This window comes from Scyliorhinus canicula, chromosome 13 (assembly GCF_902713615.1).
Source record: "Scyliorhinus canicula chromosome 13, sScyCan1.1, whole genome shotgun sequence".
Taxonomy (NCBI): Eukaryota; Metazoa; Chordata; class Chondrichthyes; order Carcharhiniformes; family Scyliorhinidae; genus Scyliorhinus; species Scyliorhinus canicula.
Window position 1 is genome coordinate 153,462,086 of NC_052158.1, and position 18,700 is coordinate 153,480,785.

The window sequence follows — 18,700 nt, forward strand, 5'->3', positions numbered from 1 at the left end:
TTCGCCAATGCGCGCTACGGCCGGCGCGAGTTCGCCAATGCGCGCTACGGCCGGCGCGAGTTCGCCAATGCGCGCTACGGCCGGCGCGAGTTCGCCAATGCGCGCTACGGCCGGCGCGAGTTCGCCAATGCGCGCTACGGCCGGCGCGAGTTCGCCAATGCGCGCTACGGCCGGCGCGAGTTCGCCAATGCGCGCTACGGCCGGCGCGAGTTCGCCAATGCGCGCTACGGCCGGCGCGAGTTCGCCAATGCGCGCTACGGCTGGAGCGAGTTCGCCAATGCGCGCTACGGCCGGCGCGAGTTCGCCAATGCGCGCTACGGCCGGCGCGAGTTCGCCAATGCGCGCTACGGCCGGCGCGAGTTCGCCAATGCGCGCAACGGCCGGCGCGAGTTCGCCAATGCGCGCTACGGCCGGCGCGAGTTCGCCAATGCGCGCTACGGCCGGCGCGAGTTCGCCAATGCGCGCTACGGCCGGCGCAAGTTCGCCAATGCGCGCTACGGCCGGCGCGAGTTCGCCAATGCGCGCTACGGCTGGAGCGAGTTCGCCAATGCGCGCTACAGCTGGAGCGAGTTCGCCAATGCGCGCTACGGCCGGCGCGAGTTCGCTAATGCGCGCTACGGCTGGAGCGAGTTGGCGCATGCCTGCTCATTGCCTTCTCTGCGCCGGCCCTGATGCAACATGGTGGAGAGCTACAGGGGCCCGGTGCGGAGGAACATAGGCCCCCAGCAGGATAAGCCCGCCCGCCGATCAGTAGGCCCCGATCGCGGGCCAGGTAACCGTGAAGGCACCTGCCGGGGTTGGATCCCCCTCCCCCCACCACGTCGCCCCCCCCCCAACATGAATGCCGAGGTCCCGCCGGGTAGGACCACACGGGAATGACGGCGGCGGAACTCATGCCTAACTCGGCGGGCGCTCAGCCCACCACGCGCGGAGAATCGGCGGACCGGCGTCGGGGCGGCGTCACGTGAATTCCCCCCCCCCCCCCCCCCGATAATGAATCCCGCCTCATACTCGTTCTATGGAATGGGCTGGTGATCTGCAGTGTCAATTTCACACCATGGAGCCAGTTAAAACGACTGGGAAAAGATTATTTTTTCAAAGTAACACCATTTTCTGGTTCATGCAGGTAACGGAGATTGTGACAGGTGCAATTATTATGATCATTGGAATAATTCAGGTCAGCACTGTGGTATATCGATTTAACAACCGGGACTTTCGGTAGCAATTGGGACACCCTGGTGGACTGGAGTTCTGGTAAGTGCTACTGATGAATCCACCCCCCCCACACCCCCTCACACACACACACACACACACTCTTGGCATCCCACCCAAAGATTAACTAAATGCATCTACCAGCAAGGCCAATGTAGCGAGCTGCATTGCTCTGGGTTTTTCTTTAATTCATTTATGTGATCTCTGCTTCCTTCTCCAGGCCAGCATTTATTTCCGATCCCTAACTGCTCTTAAGAAGGTGGTGGTGAGATACCATCTTGAACCGCTGCAGTCCATGTGCTGTAGGTACACCCACTGTGCTGTTAGGGAGGGAGTTCCAGGATTTGGACCCAGTGACAGTGAAGGAACGGCCGATATATTTCCAAGTTCAGGTGGCGAGTGGCTTGGAGGGGAACCTCCAGGTCGTGGTGTTCCGGGCATCTGCTGCTTTAGTCTTTCCTGAGGATAGTAGTTGTGGTTTGAAAGGTTCTGACGAATGAGCCTTGGTGAGTTCCTGCAGTGTATCTTGTAGATTATACACACCGATGGTACAGTGCTTTGGTAGTAGAGCAAGTTCATGTTTGCGGCTGGGCTGGCAGCCAAGTCGACTACCTTGCCCTGGGTGGTGTCAAGCTTCTTCACTGTTCTCAGAGCTACATTTATCAAGGCATGTGAGGATATTCCATGGTAATCCTAACTTGTGCTTGTAGATGGTGGATAGGGTTTGGTGAGTCAGATTACTTGGCACAGAATTCCCAGCCTCTGTCCTGCTCTAGTAGTTACCACATTGACATGGTTAGTCCAGTTATGTCACTGGTCAACAATAAATGAAAGAAGCTGATGATGAGGATTCATACCGTTAATGCTGTTAAATGTCAAGAGGTGATTGTTAAATTATTTCTTCTTGGAGATGGTCATTGCCTGTCACACATATTACTTTTCAATTACCAGTTCAAGCCCGAACGTTGTCCAGATCCGATTTCATGCAGGCATGGATTGCTTCAGTATCTGAGGAATGGTCATAAGCACTCTAAAAGCATCAGCGAACTTCCCCAGTTCTGAGCTTATAATAGAATAAAGATTATTGATGAAGCACTGAACATAGGTGGGTCTTGGATACTGCCCTGAGGAACTCCCGCAGCCATGTACTGAGTTTGCGATAATTGGCCTGAAACAACCACAGCCACCTTCTATTATGCTAGGTAAGGCTCCAACCATTGGAGACTTTTCCCCCTGATTTCCACTGACTTCGAACATAACTGGATATTTAAAGCAAATGCGATCTTGATGTCAAAGGCAGTCACTCTCACCTCACCTTTGGAATTCAGCTCTTCTGTCCATGTTTCGGCCAATGCTGTAACGGAATCTGGAGATGAGCGACCCTGGCAGAACCCCAAATGAAACAGGTGGGGCGGAATTCTCCGCCAGGCCCGACACCATTGTGAAACCCGGAGAGGTTCACGATGGCATTGGAGGCCGCTCCTGGCCCCCTCTTCTCCCCCCGCCGGGGGGCTAGGAGGGCCGTGCCGTGAATCTCGGCCGCCGGGCCTTGTCGCTGGTGCCAAGGCCCGACGCGCCGAGAATGACGCGGCCAGCACACCTAATGACGTCAGTCGGCGCATGCGTAGGTTGGCCGGCGCCAACCCGCACATGTGTGGTTGCCGTCCTGCAAGATCAAGCCGCCACGTCTTGCGGGGCAGCGGAGGGGAAAGAGTGCGTCCCATTGAGACGCTAGCCCGACGATCGGTGGGTACCGATCGCGGGCCAGTCCCCTCCCGAGCACGGTCGTGGTGCTCACTCCCCTCTCCGCCCCCCACAAGCCCCAAACAAGCATCTGGCGCCATGTTCACGACGGCAGCGACCAGGTGTGGTTGCAGCCGTCATGAACCGGTCGTGAACGGCAGGCCACTCGGCCCATCCGGGTCAGAGAATCGCGATTCTCCGAGCGACGTGTCGCAAAATGCGACACGCCATTTTGGGGGTGGGTGGGAGAATCGCGGGGGGTGCCAGAGCGGCCCTCCCGCGATTCTCCCACCCGGCGTGGGAGCTGAGAATCGTGCCCGTTGTTGCTGAGTGACCAGCACAGGATTGTACTGTTATCACCACCTTCCATCACTTTGCTGATGATTGAGACTAGACAGGTTGGGTGATAATTGCTGGATTGGACTTGTTCTCCTTCTTGTGTACAGGGTATACATGGGCAAATTTCCAGAATTTTCCCGTGTTGTGGTTGTATTTGAACAGCTTAGTTCAGTGAGTAGAATTGTGGAGTAGAATCATTCACGTGGCATGTTTCAAGGCCCATAGACACTGCGGTATGCAATACCTTCAGCCCTGTGTTGAAAGCACATGGAGTGATTCGAACCTCAGAGTAAGTGTCAACCGGGTTGGTAATCAGCCAGCTAATCTTTTCAAACTATTCCCCAAAGAGAAAATGGGTATGTGAAGAAACAACCAACATAAATGTCAGTTTCAGTTGTCATGCTGCACACCCCACTCCATACTCCACACTCTCTTTCCAATGTCAAACACAGAGAATGGTTTTCTGAGCAAGGAATCAGAGGGAGGCAGAGAGCACATGCAGTCCAATGTCTAACATCAATCTCCTGCATGAAGGGAGAAGAATTTAGAACAGAAAAAAAATCCCATATTCCAAATGTTTTCCAATTCTTCTGAATTTTTTCTCTAACGTGAAATATGTTTTTAAAGTTTATTATTGCAGGGTCACTTGCTGTAGCTGTTGAGACAAACCCAAGTTATTCCCTGGTAAGTACTTGCTAAAAGAATGGTTTTGATATGGTTGGCTCACAATGGATATCATCAACGGGAAGACATTGTTCATTGTTATTGTCACATATCATTTCAGTTTGCACAAATTGAACACTGTAAAATAAAGTGGTCAGACAACGTAATGAGTTAAAATGTCACTATTCGACATCTTGCTCTTTGATTCAAATTCAGCTCATCAAACACGAATGGAAGTTATGTTTCTCACATGGCAATTAAGTGTTGGAAAATGCGAGATGATACACTTCCACCTCTGGAACCTGGGTACAAATGCATCCATGTGGATGATGAACACAATTATTTCCAATATCAAATTAGGTAATCCATCAAAACATGCATTGTTTTACATGGGTGTGTTCAATGGCACTCTGTAGATGAGGCTGTACTCTGTGCCTAGCCTAGGCTATGCCAGCCCTGGGAGTGTTTGATGGTTCTCAGTGTCAAGGGAGCTTCTGTCTGTATCTTGTCCATGTTGTTCCTATCCTGGACGTTTTTGATGAGGTTTTTGATTGGATGACTACAGTCCTGAAATGCAAATCACCCTTATTTCCAGCAGCCAACTCCCTCACCCTAATGACGACAACAATCAACAAGAGTGTTTATGCTGTAGAATAAAAAAGAATGAATTTAGTTACACGGCATCGTTCACAAAATAGATACGAATATATGAACATGTGAAATAGGAGCAGAACAATAATAATAATCGCTTATTGTCACAGGTAGGCTTCAATGAAGTTACTGTGAAAAGCCCCTAGTCACCACATTCCGGCACCTATTCGGGTAGGCCAGTACAGGAATTGAACCCACGCTGCTGGACTTCTTCTGTATTACAAGCCAGCTGTTTAGCCCACTGTACCTTTTTCCACCTTCCACATTTAACAAGGATTTTGTTTTCTGTAAGGTGTTTGTTTTTGGGTCAAAACCATCAATGCCATTTCCCCCTTTCCAGCTGTAAGAATGTAGAATATAAACATGGCAGTTGGACACACCTTAAATACCGGATATTAAAATTACCCTCTTGCTGTCCTCTCAAGGGCATTAATCTACACAAAGATGATGCACATGAGTCATCAAACTCTCATATCTTTCATCTGTGGCATCCTTGTAGAAATTTAACTTCCCCTGACAAATGTTACTTGAAGGATAATTAAATGTCATGTTGGGAGGGTTAATAAACGGGGTGAATGAATTAAAATTGTCCCAGTCGTTTTTCCTCAGCCTAACCATTCTTAAAACTACAAGGACTTGAACATTAAAAATGCCACTGGTATCACTTTGGTTAATGCTATTGTTCATAATTACTCTGTGACGCACATTAATGACATTTCTGGAATTGCTCTGTTCAATAAATAAGTTAATTTTAGAGTATATAAAGAACACAAGAAATAGAGGTATGGAGGAGGTCACCAGGTCCTTCAAGCCTGCTCCGCCATTCGATTTGATCATCATAGAATTTACAGCGCAGAAGGAGGCCATTCGGCCCATCGTGTCTGCAACAGCCCTCGGAAAGAGAACCCTACTTAAGCCCAGGCTTCTACCCTATCCCCATAACCCGATCTAACCATTTGGACACGAAGGGCAATTTAGCATGGCCAATCCACCTAACCTGCACACCTTTGTGCTGTGGGAGGAAACCTGAGGACCCAGAGGAAACCCACGCAGACATGGGGCGAAAGTGCAAACTCAACACAAACAGTCACCCGAGGCCGGAATTGAACCTGGATCCCTGGAGCTGTGAAGCAGCAGTGCTCACAGCAGTGCTATGGGCAACACTGTAGCACAGTGGATAGCATTGTTGCTTCACAGCCCCAGGTCCCAGGTTCGATTCCCGGCTTGGGTCACTGTCTGTGTGGAGTCTGCTCGTTCTCCCCATGTCTGCGGGGGTTTCCTTTGGGTGCTCCGGTTTCCTCCCACAAGTCCCGAGACGTGCTTGTTAGGTGAATTGGACATTCTGAATTCTCCCTCTGTGTACCCGAAACAGGCGCCGGAATGTGGCGACTAGGGGCTTTTCATAGTAACTGCATTACAGTGTTAATGTAAGCCTACTCGTGAAAATAAAGATTATTATTATTATTAACCATTGTGCCACCGTGCATCATGTATGATCTATGCCGGCCAGAACTCCTTTTCTGTGCCATTTGCCCATAGCCCTGTGTTCCTCGACCTATCAAATATTTATCCATCTCCACTTTAAATACTTTGAATGAACCAGCCTCCACCATCCTCCGGGTAGAGTGCTCCAGAGATTTATCACCCTCTGCGATAAGACTGTTCTGCACATCTCAGTTTTAAATTATCGGCCCTTTATCTTGTCACCATGTCCCCTTGTCAAGCCCCCTCAGGAGGTTATATGTTTGAATAAGGTCAACCCTCTCTATTCTAAACTCCAAGGAATACAGATCCAGACTATTTAGTCTCTCTTGGTAGGATAACCCTCTCATCCCAAGAATTAGCCTGGTGAATCTCCAATGTTACTGCCTCCAATGTTACTGTATCCTTTTCTTTTTTTAAATAAATTTAGAGTACCCAATTTATTTTTTCCAATTAAGGGGCAATTTAGCGTGGCCAATCCACCTACCTTGCACATTTTTGGGCTGTGGGGGTGAAACCCATGCAAACACGGGGAGAATGTGCAAACTCCACACGAACAGTGACCCAGAGCTGGGATCGAACCTGGGACCTCGGCGCCGTGAGGCTGCAGGGCCCTTTTCTGATAAGCGGACCAAAACTGTACCCAGTTTTCCAGGTGAGGCCTCACCAACACCCTGCACAATTGCAACAAAACCGACCTATTTTTTAACTCCACTCCCTTTGCGATAAAGGACAAAATGCCATTGCCTTCTTAACTACTTGTTAGACCTACCTGCTAGCTTTTTAGAACATAGAACATAGAACATAGAACATTACAGCGCAGTACAGGCCCTTCGGCCCTCGATGTTACGCCGTCCTGTGAAACCCCTCTCAAGTCCCTCTACACTATTCCCTTATCGTCCATATGTCTATCCAATGACCATTTGAATGCGTTTAGTGTTGGCCAGTCCACTGCTGTTGCAGGCAGGGAATTCCACGCCCTTACTATTCTCTGAGTAAAGAACCTACCTCTGACATCTGTCCTATATCTATCTCCCCTCAATTTAAAGCTATGTCCCCTTGTGCTGGACATCACAATCTGAGGAAAAGGGCTCTCAATGTCCACCCTATCTAATCCTCTGATCATCATGTATGCCTCAATTAAGTCACCTCTTAACCTTCTTCTCTCTAACGAAAACAGCCTCAAGTCCTTCAGCCATTCCTCATATGATCTTTCCTCCATACCAGGCAACATCCTGGTAAATCTCCTCTGTACCCTTTCCAATGCTTCCACATCCTTCCTATAATGTGGCGACCAGAACTGCACGCAATACTCCAAATGTGGCCGCACCAGAGTTTTATACAACTGCAACGTGACCTCATGGCTCCGAAACTCAATTCCTCTACCAATAAAAGCTAACACACAGTACGCCTTCTTAACAACCCTCTCAACCTGGGTGGCAACTTTCAAGGATCTATGGACATGGACACCGAGATCGCTCTGCTTGTCCACACTACCAAGAATCTTACCATTGGCCCAGTACTCTGTCTTCCTGTTATTCCTTCCAAAATGAATCACCTCACACTTTTCTGCATTAAACTCCATTTGCCACCTGTCAGCCCAGCAGCCACTAGTACACCGAGATCCCTCTGAACTTTACTCACCTGCAGTCTCTGTCCATTTAGACAATAATCTGCCTTTTGATTCTTCCTACCTGATGTGTTGGGTACTCTGGATCTGTGGACACTGCATATACCCCAGCAGTAACACATACAGGCTACCAACACTTGAAATAGTACAACACTATTTTATTAAGCTATTTGTGGGTCGACTCTATGTTAGATTAAACTGAAGACCTATGCCTATCATGACCAGTCTATCAGCACATGGTGAAGATCTGTGCTACAAGCTGTGAGCTCTGTCCTTCTTAGAGGCTGCATCCCGAATGAGTGGGAAAACTAGTGCCCTCTGGCTTTATAGTGAGCGTGCCCTAACTGGTGATTGGCTGCTGTGTTGTGTGTGTTGATTGGTCTTGCAGTGTGTCAGTCAGTGTGTGTCTGCACCATTATATACTAATGTGTATATTATGACACTACCAAAATGCGTGACCTCACACTTCCCCACATTAAACCCCATTTGCCAGGTTTTCGCCCCAGTCACCCAATCTATCTATATCATGTTGCAGAATCACAATATCCTCATCACAACATGTCCTGGCGACTTGTCTGCTTTCAGCCCCTTGAGTTTCTAATACTCTTCCCTTGTGATTGGGACTTTATAAGTTCTACCATGTTATTTGACATCGGCCCATCTGATACCTTAGGGATATTTGCGGGGGGGGGGGGGGGGCGGGAGGGGGGGAGGGGGGAGGCAGGAGGGGGGGGTGGGGGGGGACGAGGGGGGGGGCGAGGGGGGGGGCGAGAGGGGGGGCGAGAGGGGGGGGCGAGAGGGGGGGGCGAGAGGGGGGGACGAGAGGGGGGGGCGAGAGAGGGGGGCGGGGCCGAGAGGGGGCGGACCCGGGGGGGACCCGAGGGGGGGGCGGGGGGGAGCGGACCCGAGGGGGGGGCGGGGGGAGCGGACCCGAGGGGGGGGCGGGGGGAGCGGACCCGAGGGGAGGGGAGCGGACCCGAGGGCCGACCCGAGGGGGGGGCGGGGCGGGGGGGGGTGGACCGAGCGGGGGGCGGACCGGGGGGGGGGGACAGAGGGGGGGGGCCGCCCTGGGGAGTGCGGCCACCGCGCATGCGCTGGTTGGCACCGGCCCAACTGCGCATGCGCGGGACCCGAGTCTCTGGCGCCCCCTAGCACATGGCGCCCCGGGCGACTGCCCGAGTTGCCAGTGCCTTGAGCCGGCCCTGACTCTACCTATCCTTGTCATCATCTTATACACTTAAATTAAGTCACCTCTCATCCTCCGCTCCAATGAGAAAAGCCCTAGCTCCCTCAACCTTTCCTCATAAGACCTACCCCTCCAATCCAGGCAGCATCCTGGTAAATCTCATTTGCACCCTTTCCAATGCTTCCACATCCTTCCTATAATGAGGTGACCAGAACTGCACACAATACTCCAAATGTGGTCTAACCAAGGTCTTGTACAATTGCAGCATAACCTCACGGATCTTAAACTCAATCCCCCTGTTAATAAATGCGAACACACTATAGGCTTTCTTCACGGCTCCGTCCACTTGAATGGCAACTTTCAGAGATCTATGGATATGAACTCCGTTTGTGGTGGGGGAGATCGGAAGTGGACGCAGGACTGGACTTACCCAATTGGTCTTTGAGTCAGCACAGTCTTGATGGGCCATAAGACCATAAGCCATAATACCATCAGACATAGGAGCAGAATTAAGCCACACGGCCCATCGGGTCTGCTCCACCATTGAATCATGGTTGATATTTTTCTCATCCCATTCTCCTGCCTTCTCCCCATAACCCCTGATCCCCTTATTAGTAAAGAACCTATCTATCTCTGTCTTAAAGACACTCAGTGACTTGGCCTCTACAGCCTTCTGCGGCAAAGAGTTCCACAGACTCACCACCGACTGATTGAAGAAATTCCTCCTCATCTCTGTTTGAAAGGGTCGTTCCTTTAGTCTATTGTGTCCTCTGATTCTAGTTTTTCGTACAAGTGGAAATATCCCCTCCACGTCCACTTCTATCCAGGCCTCGCAGTATCCTGTAAATTTCAATAAGGTTCCCCCCCTGCTCATCCTTCTAATCTCCAATGAGTACAGACCCAGAGTCCTCAACCGTTCCTCATCCGACAAGCTGTTCATTCCAGGGATCATTCTTGTGAACCCCCTCTGGATCCTCTCCAAGGCCATCACATCCTGTATTGATACCTTATGTACGGTGTTTAAAGTTGCGGAAATAATTATGATGTAGAAAACTGGCCATATGACCTATCTGTGTTCCTATTGGTTCTGTACTTATGTCTTATTTTAACCAGAATAAGGCAAATAACAGTATGCTGCTATGTCGTCAATTGTTCAGGGAGCAAGTTTATTAGGGGGAACTCAGTTCCTGCAATGAAACCCCCCACTGTTGCCCCCGATACTGGCTAGGGAACCATTGGGAGACCCACGTTATATCCATGGCTGCGGCCCAATGTGATTTAAATGCATTGAAGCACTTCAGTTGCCAGCATTTCACCTCCTGAGGATCAAGAATCCCAGAACTCTTAAGGTTCAGTTGATCTTTGTTTTTTGTTTGGGCTCCAATCAGGAGTGGTCTCTTTAAATTCGTCCCTTAGTTTGTTTAATTTCATTTGATAGGTTGAACATCGAAACAGGAGTAGGCCATTCAGCCCCTCAAGCCTGTCATTCAATTAGGTCATGGCTGATCTGTGACCTAACTCCATATGCTTGTCTCTGAGCCAGATCCCTTAATAGTTTTGCTTAATAAAAGCCAGATTTAAAATAACAACAATCACTTATTGTCACAAGTAGGCTTCAATGAAGTTACTGTGAAAAGCCCACATTCCGGCACCTGTTCGGGGAGGCTGGTACGGGAATTGAACCCGCGTTGCTGGCCTTGTTCTGCATTAGAAGCCAGCTGTTTAGCCCACTGTGCTAAACCAGCCCCTATTGTTTGTGGGAAAGAGTTCCAAACTTCTATCATCCTTCTAGTGAAGAAGTTCTTCCTAACATCTCTCCTGAATGCTAGCCCTAATTTTTAGGCTATGCCCCCTAGTTTTAGAATCTCCAACCAGTGGAAGTAGTTTATCTTCATCTACCCTGTCGTTCCCTGTTAATATCTTGAATTCTTTGATCAGATCACCCTTGAGCCTTCTAAATTCTAGTGAAAACAGGTCTAATTTGAGTAATCTCTCCTCGTAAATCAACTCCGGTAATCCAGATATCATTTTTGTAAACCTACATTGCACTCTCTCCAAGGCCAAAATATCCTTCCTAAAGTGTGGTGCCAAGATCTGCTCTACTGCTCTACATGTGGGGTCTAACCAGGGTTTTGCGTAGCTGCAGCATAACGCCTGTGTCTTTATATTCCAATCCTCGAGATATAAAGGTTAGCATTTCATTAGCCTTGTTGTCCTCTGGTACTGACTCTTTTGCAACTGGGATCAGTTTACCCTTCATTACTCTATCAAAACAATTCATCGAACTGAAAACCTACGCAAACAAATTCAGCTTCCCCAGTCTATCCGAGTCAATGAAGTTACTCATCCCTGGAACTGTTCTAGTAAATCGCTGCACCCTTTCCAAAACCTTGACATCCTTCCGAAAGTGTGACATCGAATGGGTTTGTGTGGATTCAATGAGATGGGTCGATTTCAAATAGACTGGAATAGGAATAGACTTGATCAATTGGCATTTTCCTCCTTATGTTTTCTCATATGTTCCTTAATATGTGTTTGAAATGAAATGAAATGAATGAAAATCCCTTATTGTCACGAGTAGGCTTCAATGAAGTTACTGTGAAAAAGCCCCTAGTCGCCACATTCCGGCACCTGTCCGGGGAGGCTGGTACGGGAATCAAACTGTGCTGCTGGCCTGCTTTGGTCTGCTTTCAAAGCCAGCGATTTAGCCTTGTTAGCTAAACCAGCAGACTTCCAGATCAGTGGTTGCTTAGCAATGAACATCATCAGCAGCATTGCCTGCCTGCCAGCAGTAATAATACATGCTGAAAACCTTGCATATCCTGGATATTGTTATTATGTTTTCACTTCAATTTTCTGCTATTATCAACAGGTGAGTGTTTAATTATATTGACATTGAGCCGTTTATAAGAAAAAAATGCTCTCTGTCCAACTTAATGAATTTGTGTATAACACATAGATATCATAGAATTTACAGTGCAGTAGGAGGCCTTTCGGCCCATCGAGTCTGTACCGGCTCCTGGAAAGAGCACCCTACCCAAGGTTAACACCTCCACCCTATCCCCATAACCCAGTAACCCCACCCAACACTAAGGGCAATTTTGGACACTAAGGGCAATTTTATCATGGACAATCCACCTAACCTGCAAATCTTCGGTCTGTGGGAGGAAACCGGAGCACCCGGAGGAAACCCACGCACACACAGGGAGGATGTGCAGACTCCGCACAGACAGTGACCCAAGCCGGAATTGAAACTGGGACCCTGGAGCTGTGAAGCAATTATGCTATCCGCAATGCTACCGTGCTGCCCCTGTACATTACAGGGTACAGTTCCATGTTTGGTCATACTTCTGCTGCTGACGCTCCTTATTACGGCGTTATCCATTGCAGTTTCAAGCTTCAACTGTAAAGCTATGAACTGTTGCTGTGCAACACCACAGGTAAGCTAAATGATGAAAACTAGGAATGTTAAAGTGTAATGCAAAACCATGCATGTACCAATAATAACTGCTGGGTACCAACCCCTTGCATTACATCCCACACTACAGAGCTCAATGGAACTCAATGGTGGGCAGCACAACAGCACAGTGGTTAGCACAGTTGCTTCACAGCTCCAGGATCACAGGTTCAATTCCCGCCTTGGGTCACTGTCTGTGCGGAGTCTGCACGTTCTCCCCGTGTCTGAGTGGGTTTCCCCCGGGTGCTCCGGTTTCCTCCCACAGTCCAAAGACGTGCAGGTTAGGTGGATCGGCCATGCTAACTTGCCCTTAGTTTCCAAAAAGGTTAGGTGTGGTTACTGGGTTATGGGGATAGGGTGGAGGTGCGGGCTGAAGTAGGGTGCTCTTTCCAAGGGTCGGTGCAGACTTGATGCGCCAAATGGCCTCCTTCTACACTGAAAATTCTATGATCCATAAACAGCAGATCAGGCAGGGTGGAATCAAGCAGCCAATGTGTTTCTACAACCCTTGCATGTGGTGTCTATGTGGCACCTATAAACGCAGCCTTGTACACTACTCTGGCAAACGTTATTGCCCAGGGGGAAAAGTGGTAGGGGAACAGGTCCAATGGTTTGGGACAGGTGGCCGAGACACGATGAACTCATTCTGCGCTAATTATATTTATTGGTGTTCTTTTATTTTTCAGCCGATGGTTGTGGTGTTGGCCAACCCAGCTGCCCAATCCATTCCCCAACAACAGTTCCCTGCAATCCCTCCTCCCTACAACATTCAAACAACGGCAACTGTAAACGTTGGATAATTCTGCTGGGATTCTGCTTAGTGCTAGTTAGTTAATCTTCCAGATGATTAATATTATTAGAATGCATATAAAGATTCAGGTATCTGTTCATTTTGTTACTGAGCTCCACATGATTCCACCAAAGCCACGTGTGTTACCCAAACCCTAGTTGCCATTCACCTGATGAAGAAGCTGTGCTCCAAAAGCTAATGATTCGAAACAAACCTGTTGGACTTTAACCTGGTGTTGTCAGACTTCCTACTGTGCCTTAAAAAAGGCAGCAGTCGGCTTTCGATTCTCGGCTGCTTTGAACATGGACCGCGCACACACCTGGTTGTCTCATATGTGTGGCAGTCAACCAAAGCTCCATGTCTTGGGCAACAACCCTTTGGAGTTGAGTTGGATTCTGTCCGAGAATGTACAATGGGGCTTGCTCGCAATCAGCAATTCACTTTACGGTGGCGATTTTCCAAAATGGAGTGCAAGCGTTCGCGCCGTCGGGTTTCACGCTAGCACGCAACGGGCATGGGTCGACCGATTGTGTCCCCCACAGGGAGCCAGCACAGTTCATCATGCTCCAGCCTCACTCCCCGGTGCTAAATGGGCGCCACGCCAACCCGTGCATGCGCAGTTGGGCCGCGCCAACCTGCGCATGCGCGGGGGACTTCTGCGCGCCAGCCCAACTCAATATGGCGTCGGTGTTGAGGAGCCGGCTATGCCAGAAAGTAGGCCTGGGGGGGGGGGGAGGCCGACCCGCCAATTGGTGGGCCCCGATTGCGAACCAGACCCCATCGGAGGCCCACCCCCCCCCCCCCAGTGAAGGATTGCCTTACCCCGCCCCACATGCCTCCCCCCTCCCCCCCCAGCCCTTCGCGCAGAGTTCCCGCCGGCAGCGACCAGGGTTGAACGGTGCCAACGGGACTCTGTTGTATCCGCGCGGCCGCTCGGCCCATGCGGGCCGGAGATTCGGCCGTCCCGCCGATTCCAGCGGCTCGTGGCCATGCCGCGTCAAACGCACCGGCGCAAATGGTGCCAATTCTCCGCACCTCGGAGAATCGCGCGCCGGCGTCGGGGCATCGTGGCGCGGTTGCGGCGATTCTCCGGCCCGGCGTGGGGCTGAGTGAATCGCTCCCTACATCTCCGCCGATTTGAAATCAATGAAAATAAAACTGAAGAGATGTAAATCGGGTGGCCAACTGGACATAGCGGTTTCATTTCATCGCCATACATTGTGAAAATTGCACAATTTTCATTCCCCTGGCCAGGAATTCCAGGCGATTGATTAGAAACCGCATCTACAGGGATGCCAGCTGAACATGTTAGCTGAGGAAAATATAATCGAGTGTGTCAACAAATACACGCAGGAAGGACAGCCCCAAAAGACAAATAGAGCGACACACATGGACAGGAAAATAACACGAGTGTTCATTCATCTGTGGCAATGGGTGAATTTCAACCAAATGAAACAATCAAGATCACACAACACGGGCTCAACAAACAACTCCAAAGACTGTCACTCAAACACACAATAAAATCTGAAATACAACAGCGCCCATTAGCAAACAAGTAGCAAATACTCACAGATAGCTTGCAGGGGACTATCACATGAATGTCAACACGTATTTGCGTAGAACAATGTCACATACGTCAATACATAGTAAATGCAAGAAATATCATCAAGGCACAATATCAAACAATACAGAAATTCATCCATATATATAAATGAATAATGGAATTAACATCCTCATAGTCCCCAAAAACTCCTCTCCATTTCGGAACATGCTGACAGGTGCCGATTTAACCTGAGTGTCTCAGCCTCATTAAGGCCTCACCTTAATGGATAACCTCAGCGGGTACGAAAAATAAACAGCCGCATCGCATCGAACCAGCCGTCCACCCAAGCTAAACGACTCCCCACCCCTCACAATACATAACATACATTCAGTCAACTGACCAGTTAATAAAGATTGACTGTGAATGTTAATAAGCCGTACCCCAATTCATCTGAAAATGTTAAATATTAGATAATATTAATGAAATGAGCACCGATAAATTTCACACGGATACTAAAATGTAACTCAGGGAAATTTGTTTTGGCTGCTTTACATCAATTTAAAGGTGGGTGCTGGAATAGTTTGGGGCTGTTTAGCACAGGGCTAAATCGCTGGCTTTGAAAGCAGACCAAGCAGGCCAGCAGCACGGTTCGATTCCTGTAACAGCCTCCCCGAACAGGCGCCAGAATGTGGCGACTAGGGGCTTTTCACAGTAACTTAATTTGAAGCCTACTCGTGACAATAAGCGATTTTCATTTCATTTCATTTAATTTCCTCCGGTATATTTTACTCTGCTCTTTTTCAATGGATTTGGCAATCAGATGGGTGGGGGCTGAGATTCACAACTTCCCGAATTGACAAAGAATCATCCAGACTCGAAACGTCAGCTCCCTTCTCTCTCCACAGATGCTGCCAGACCTGCTGAGATTGTCCAGTATTCGCTGTTTTTGTTCCCTAATTATCACGTTGCAGTCCTCAAAATACAAAATGTTCTGAAACGGAAAATGAGAAAGGGTTTAGAAATCAATACTAGTTTCCAATCAGTTTGTAATGCACAATGGAGATCATAGGGTGAGATCACAATCCTCTTCAAATGATTGTTTCTATGAGATGAATTGTCAGGGTTTTCTGATGTTGCTTTATGTTTCTGCTGTACAATAATTCTACAAAAATCTAAAGCAGTATTTTATTTAACCTTGAAAATACTGCATAAAATAACCGACTCTCAGAAAATGGTGAGACATGATTGATTACATTGGAATATGGGAGGGACAATCAGGGTTTTCTGATGTTGCTGTATTTTTCTGCTGTATAATAAATCTGCACAATTCTAAAACATTACTTTATTGAACCTTGAAAATACTGAATCAGCCAAAAGACTCTCAGAAATTGGTGAGCCATAATCGATTATATTTAAATGTAGGGGTACACACATCACGGTGCTGTGAGTCTTATCACTAGCACTGGAAGAATTGCCCGCTGATTGTATCAGCTCCTTTCTTATATCTGTGCATTTCTCCATGCTGTGAAATGTTTGCTCACTTATTTCTCTCTGAAGAAGTTGAACCATCTGAAATCTGTTTAATATTTCCATTTCATGCTGCTCTCTGTAGTTATTTTCTAAATTGCATGTGTAATCTCATTCAAGATGCTACTGCCACCAGGAGGGGGTGCTGCTTTATTGCAAAGATATCAATTTTCTAAGATATTAATCCCACATCATGTATATTTGTTCTGCCGATTCAGCTGCAATGTGTGGCAGGGACACAGACTATTTGCTCCAGTAAGTCGATTGCTGTTGTTAATGTTTTTCACAAGGTTACTCCCATCCTACTTCTTCTAACCCTGCTGGTAAATATTAAAGATCACACATTCCTCATGGGAAAGGGTGCAACCAAAACATCCAAAGAATCGTGGATGTCAAGGCATACACAGGATTGGATAACGGGAAAAAAAGGAAAGCTTATGGCAGATACAGGGGCTCAAAACAGTGGATGCCCCAGAGGGGTATATAAAGTGCTGAGGGATACATAAAAAAAAAATAGGAGAGTAAAGAGGGGGCATGAAAAAAGACTGGTGAGCAAAATAAAGGAAAACCCCATGATGTTTTCTTTGTCTATTAGTGGCAAGAAGCTAAACAGGGAAAGATTAGCTCCCAATAGGGATGACAGTGGCAACCAGCGTATGGAGCTGAAAGATGTAGGTGAGGTTTGAAATGAGACTTTTCATTTATATTTACTATGGAGAAGGATGATACAGGTATGAGAAGCAGGAGGGGGACTGTCATATAATTGAACAGATTAGCATCGAGACAGGGTGTCAGCAGTCTTAGTGGGTTTACAAGGGGATAAATCCCCAGACCCAGATGAGATGTATCCTCGGCTACTGTGTGAGGCGAGGGAAGAGATTGCAGGGGCTGTGATACTAATTCAAAAACTTTCTGGCAACAGTAGAGATGCCAAAGGAGGACAGGTAATGTGGTACCATTATACAAGGAGGAGGAACGAGAAACAAAATGGTAATTACAGGCCAGTGCGTCTAATATCATTGGTTGGGAAATTTTTGGAAAGAAATCTGAGGATTATTATTATTATTAGATTTCCATTGGTATTTTAAGTTTTGTCAGCCGGGTATAATTGCTGGAGGGGGTAATGGGTGTGAGTAACAAAGAACAAAAAAAATTACAGTACAGCAAAAGGCCCTTTGGCCCTCCAAGCCTGCATTGACCACGTCTGAACTAAAACGCCTACCTCTCTGGGGACCATATCGCCCTATTCATGTATTTGTCAAGACACCCATTAAAAGTCACTGTCGTGTTTGATAACGAGCTGCTACAGATTTACCAAAGCAGAAAACAGTCGTTAACTGTCAGAAAACCTCGACCTATGGCTTTATGAGCATCTGGAAGGAAGATGGAGTGTACAGAGCTGAATGGAGAGTTGGGCAGGAGCAGCATCAAGTGGCTTTGAGTTTTCAAGTATTTAAGCATTAAATTCTCACTCAATGACTTGGGGCTGGATTTTCATTCTCACGGCAGCTAATGGAGTTGAGAATATTGCCAGCTCAGCCTGCTTTCCTCGGGCAAAAGTGCCAGGTTAGACGGAATTGTCATTGTTGGAGGGTGGAGGACTGGGGGGCAGGCTGCACAGGGTGAAGTGCTGCTGGGCAGCTCCGGAACGGTGTTCCGGCAATTCCTGCTCACGGCTGGATGGGAAACTCTCCTTTGCAGATCCGCCATCAGCCGGAAGGATCTTGGGGGAAGAGACTGGTCCAACGACAGATTGCTTGGATCAGCCCAAACATGTCTCTACTTCCTGGTTTCTTCATGAAAATGTTTGGAACTTTGGTGTCTGAACGAGTGGACAGTTGGGGTTTCGCACACTTTGCATTAGGAAAGAAATGGCTCGAAGAAATCTTCAACTGAGCACTTGTCTTTTTCAGAGAGCACATGTGGTCTGTGCTGTGGCTGAGGAAAGGGTGTTCTGGGATATGGGAGAGAGGGGGGGTATGACATTGAATTGGACGATTGGCCAAGATCATGCCGGGTACTCTACGCTGCGTGCCAGCTAGCCCCCCACCAGACGGGGGATCAGTGGCCATTTTTGTGCCGGTTTTTCGGTCGTAAAACGCGACCGTTCCCACGCCAGCGTCAGGACATAGTCTCCAAATCGGAGAACCCAGCCCAAGGTGAGCAGAGAAACCCCGAGTCCCACTCAAACACAGCGGTCTTTCCAATATTGCTGATCAGATCCGGCCTCACTCAGGTCGCTGCCTCTACCGTCTGTCCTAAATTGAAATCACCTCCAGGACCTGATTTTATGGGTGTGTTGAAGGATGGCTGATCCCAGGCCTCACGTTTCTGCTGCTCAATATCTCTGAGACATGTAACCTTCCTGTACAGTTTCCGGACTAACTAAAACACACCTTCTCCATTAGCGGGATACTTGTTTCGCCGGCAGTTGCATTCACACCCGCGGATTTTCCAACGGCGTGGGGGTGGCCCAC